This window comes from Hevea brasiliensis, chromosome 15 (assembly GCF_030052815.1).
Source record: "Hevea brasiliensis isolate MT/VB/25A 57/8 chromosome 15, ASM3005281v1, whole genome shotgun sequence".
Lineage (NCBI taxonomy): Eukaryota > Viridiplantae > Streptophyta > Magnoliopsida > Malpighiales > Euphorbiaceae > Hevea > Hevea brasiliensis.
In genome coordinates, this window is record NC_079507.1 from 20,192,235 (window position 1) to 20,197,024 (window position 4,790).

General features: G+C 34.4%; 1 non-coding gene across 1 annotated transcript; it reads left to right on the forward strand.

Moving 5' to 3' along the window:
* Positions 1-241: 241 nt before the first annotated feature.
* Positions 242-348, forward strand: LOC131174310 (small nucleolar RNA R71). The gene has a single exon (XR_009144558.1). It is a non-coding gene; the product is annotated as a small nucleolar RNA R71 (small nucleolar RNA).
* The last annotated feature ends 4,442 nt before the right edge of the window (positions 349-4,790 follow it).

Genomic DNA, 4,790 nt, shown 5'->3' on the forward strand with positions numbered 1-4,790 from the left:
TTTCGAGTTTCCTTGAGCATTTATCATGCTTAAGGCATTTACTTCCATTACCCCTGCAGTTTTCCTTGCATTTCCTCTTTCATTTGACCTCTCATAATTATGGTATGCAACCCTTTCTAAAAGTTCAAGTGCTTGTGGCACTGTTTTCTCCATTAGATCACCCTCTACAGCTGAATCAACTGTGCTCCTTGTAGAGGGTAGTAATCCATTATAGAAATTTTGCACTAATAGCCAATCTTATATGCCATGGTGTGGACATTCCCCTTACATGTCTTTATATCTTTCCCATGCATCATAGAGTGATTCCCCTTCCTTTTGTCTGAAGGTGTTGAGCTCAAGCTTTAGTTTTGCAGTCTTTGCAGGTGGAAAATACCTTGCTAGAAAAGCTTGAGAGAGGTTCGCCCAAGTTGTGAACGTTCTAGCTAGTTGAGAAAGTAACCACTTCTTTGCTCTGTCTCGAAGGGAGAATGGGAATGCTCTGAGTCTTATTGCTTGATCAGACACTTCATTCATCTTAAATGTGTCACATTGGGCAAGAAAACACTGGAGGTGATAGTGTGGGTCTTCTATTAGTGAACCTGCAAACTGGTTTTGTTGAATCATTTAGAGCCATGCTGGTTTTAATTCAAAGTTGTTGGCTTCCACTGTGGGTCTAGTGACACTGGGCTGAAATCCTTGAACAGATGGAGCTCCGTAATCTCTCAAGAGTCTTGGTCTGTCATTATTATCAGCCATGGTTAGAATTTCAGGATCTCCTTAACCGTGCTCTTAATGTTTCCTTTCTCTCCTGATGACTTTCAGAGTTCTGTCTATCTCCGGATCATAGTCCAAAATTTCTTCTTTTGGTCTTATTCTGGTCATACACCAGATTGAGCACCTGAGAGAAAAGAAGAAAAATATAACCAGTAAAATAAAATTATATAATAAATATATTTGCTGAAATCAGCTAAATTGCCTATCGCTTGATATTACTAAAACCAAAAATTCCAGGGGCAACGGCGCTAAAAACTTGTTTGCTTGGTTTTATAACCCCGCAAGTGCACGGATCGCTAACAAGTAATAAAGTAATAAGTAGAGTATCATTCCCATGAGGAATTTTATTTAGCAAGTACCAACCTACACAGTAATTTTGACGATCTAGGCTATCTAATACTTAGGGATTGAAGTTTGTAACTTTAAACACTAGAAGAGTAAACTTAAAATGAAGTCATCTATTTTTGGAACAATTCTGGAATTAAAATTTCACACTTGAATCTTATTAAGGATGTTATCTCATTTATTTGCTAAATTGAGGATCATTTTCCTTGATGGAAATTAGCCCTAAGTTATCTTAAATCTCTCTCAAGGCATCTAGGGTGTGTTTTAATTAACTCAAACCCTACTTTCATGGTGATCAAATTAATTAAAATCCTTTAAGACTTTTGACCAATTTTTAGGTTCCACAAAGGTATCAGCCTATGTCTAGGTCAGAATTCCTAGGTTCAAGATCTTGATTTTCTAATGTTAATCTTTACCTTTCAGTCCTTCAATCAACATCTACAATCATGGCTAAGTGGGTACCAGCACATAGTATGCATTAACATCACAAGAAATTAAATCAAGAAACGAATCTCAATCCAACAAATAAAACTTAATGTTCATCCATAATAATAATTACAAGCGTTACTCTTCCAAATCTAGAATAAGGAAACTACTCACTCATGGTGAGTTCAGCAAACATCATGTTGAAAGGTAAAAACAGTAAAAAGAAAATCATGTAAAAGAAATAAAGCAATAGAAATCTGTCTAGGGAGATGAAACGAAGGAATCGAAGAAAGTTTGCAGCTTTGATCTTGTGGAGCTTCAGCTGGAAAACTTCTTTTAGTACTGATGCAAAGCCTGACAGCAGCAGCACTCCCGACCTCTTTTCTTCTGATGTTTTCTTTTCTATATGTATTGGTTGCTCTAGGGTTAGGTCACTTTGAGTCCAAAGGGCCTTAGGAGTCTCGTTTTTATCCAAAAAGAGGAGGGGAATTCGAGTTATAAAACTAGCTATAGCATAGTATATGACCAGTGTGTCACTACACGGGTCCCGACATGCAGGGCCGTGTAACTTGCTGGAGTGGAACTGCGAAATCTTGCATTGACACAGAGAGTTACATGGGTCTATGCCAACTACACGGGCCATGTACTATTGTTCCCATAAGTTTCTTCAATCTTACACCCGGCAAAGACTTTCACGGGTCCCTGCAGATTGCACGAGTCTACTTACAAGACCCGTGTACTTGTGTTTCTCATCAATTCTCTTAGCTTTCTTCTGGCAGAGAGTTACACAGGTCTGGGGCTTGGTTTACATGACCCGTGTACTGTGTATCAGCAACAATTCTCTTTCTCTTGACTCCTCTAAGCTTTCCTTTGCACTCCTATACATCTGGGGCTTCACCCAAACACCTGAAATGATGCAAAAAACATAGAATTAAGGGCTTCACAATAGAAATTACAAAAACTAATGAAATCAACTATTATGCATGAAAATACTTGCCTAATGCTATCAAATAGTATGCAATTGTGTTTAAAAACATCTATACAATTCAAGTGTTTCAGCATCCAATGGACACAGGTTCATTTTGGTGGCCATCGATTACTTTACTAAATGGGTTGAAGCTATCTCATATGCTCACATCACTCAAAACACCTTTCTGAAATTCCTTAAGAATAATATTATATGTCGGTATGGTCTTCCTGGTGAGATTGTCACTGACAATACCAAGAATTTAAATGGTCTGAAGATTCAGAAGCTGTGTGATTAGTATAAGATACAGCATATCAATTCATCACCATACCGACCCTAGATGAATGGAGCTTGTGACACCCTTCATCCTTTTACAGTGTAGCCGAGCAAGGCATGTCACACTTAGTGCCAGAGTACCCTATCTTATCTTACTTTATTCCTTTAATCATTTTCAAGTTATTATCTTTTAATATCAATTATTTTTCGATGGAGAAACTAACAGAGTTTTTCCTATTTTATTAATGTTTGGCGTGTTTCACTATTCACCTGTTTGAAATTCAACATATTATTTTAAAATAAAAATCTCATCATTTCATGCATCATCTATATATTTCAATTTCGTATTCAAATCCATACAATTTCATTCATATCCATTTTCATACATTCCCATTCATGCTCAACTTATATATGAAAATTTTCAATCTTCATTAATTTGCATGATATACAATTTAATCACTTATGAACTAACCGATTTATTAATTTACATCACATACCTATTAATAACATTTTCATTTTCTACATTACAATACTATAACTAAGCATTTTATACAACATACAAATTATGATCTATATGGGCCCTATCTATATGCATTGCTGAGGAGCTGATAACCATGAATACTTTAGAAACTTTTGCATATCAGAACTCCAAAATCTCTGTTTAATATTCACTGGGCTTTACCTTTAGTACCTGCACGAGGAAACAAATCCATCGCGCTAAGCATTGCTGCTTAGTGGTGCAATAATACAATAAGAAAATAATATACAAATAAAGAAAGAAATGGATCAAAATTTGGATACTCTGGAACTTAATCTAATTTCATATAATACTTCTAGTATTAACTATCCTTTGTTCTAATTTATTCCACTTCAAAAGCGCTCAATTCTTTCATAATAATTAAATTTTGATATCGTTCTAATTCATTTCAATTCTTTCTGCTAAATAACTAATCTAATTTATTTTAAATATTCTTACTCATTTATTTAATTGCTAATATTTTCATTTGCTGATATTCTTAACTTATTTCAATAAATTTCACTGCCCAAGTAACCTATGACAGGCTGACTAAACTGGATAACGGGTCATTGGCATTGGACACCACGGTGCCTTGGGCCATCATACCATGGGACGCAGAACGTCAACCACGTATGCAGTTAGTATGGCTAAAAAGCCATGATAACACATAATCGGGCATAAAAGCCATGAGTACGGGCGTAAAGCCATGAGTGCGGGCATAAAGCTATGAATACAGGCATAAAGCCTTTTGCAGTACTGCTAAAACAATACCCTATTGGCATGCCAATCTATCCAATCTGACACATATGTCTAGGCGATACATGGGCACATAGTACCATTAAGTATTCATAAGTTTCATTATTTCATTATAAGTTCTAATTATAATTTCTAGCATTTTAATCTTTTTAATAATAGAAACATAAATCTCTAAGTCTAATATTTACATAATTTATGCATTCATCGTAATTTATGTATTCATTATGTTATCCATAATGATCACAATTCAAAACAATGGTTCTCATGCACCATTATACTCAAAATATTTTTTCTTGTCCTTTCTCCAATAATGGGAACTAAAGTCTTATTTATACATTCATTTATTCATTACCCTATTTATATAAATTATTATTCATATTCCAAGTAGTCCATGAATATTTCATGGATTTCAAATTTAGCTAAATTTTCCTTAAATCCTAGTGTCACTCAAATTGAAAATTTAAATCAACTATTTACATTATCTATATCTTAACCATTAAAATAGCTTTCTAATTTATTATACCCCTTTCCTATATCATTGGGGTCACTCAACTTCACCATTCATTATTTTACCTAACATATCCTATATTAACAACTACAATGGTTCTTATAGTTTATTTTTCTACTTCACATAATTTAGTGGTACTATTCATTTGGTTATTTAAGTCAAAATATTGACTTTCCCATATATAATGGTTACATGAGTTTTAATCACATAGATTTACTACATTTTGGTTTCCAAAAGTGTTG